We start from the raw sequence: 499 nt of genomic DNA, 5'->3' as shown, positions 1-499 counted from the left end.
AAGGTTTTAAGTCACTAAATATTCGGTAGTAGTGTCACTCCTTCTTCCTAGTTTGTCTTCACCTGGAATTCAGCTGAAATCTGTCCATTGTGGGGTTCCCTGTTTGTATTCAAAATACCCACACTCCTCTGTCAGTGTGTCGTACTGTGGTGGGTTGTGTGTTGCTGTGATTCTGGAAGCTCTGCCATGGGTGTTTTAAATACCAGCAGAGTCACCACCACCACCGCTATCTATTGATTTAATTATACTGAACTGAGAAAAAAAAAATTAAAGTTGGAAAGATTATATTGGCAATAGTAAAGACAATTTTGAAGGTGATCATTTAACTCAACAAATATATGCTGAAGATCGGGATATGGCAGCTCACAGAGTTTACAAACTAATAGATGAGACAATTAGACAAGTGTTTAGGCAACCACACAACACTATGGAACTCTAACCAAGGGAAGGCAACAAGTCCTTGCTATGAATACAGTCCTCAGTGCATCAGAGGAGTCCC

This window comes from Chrysochloris asiatica, unplaced genomic scaffold (genome assembly GCF_000296735.1).
Source record: "Chrysochloris asiatica unplaced genomic scaffold, ChrAsi1.0 scaffold00364, whole genome shotgun sequence".
Lineage (NCBI taxonomy): Eukaryota > Metazoa > Chordata > Mammalia > Afrosoricida > Chrysochloridae > Chrysochloris > Chrysochloris asiatica.
This window is presented reverse-complemented; position numbering follows the sequence as displayed.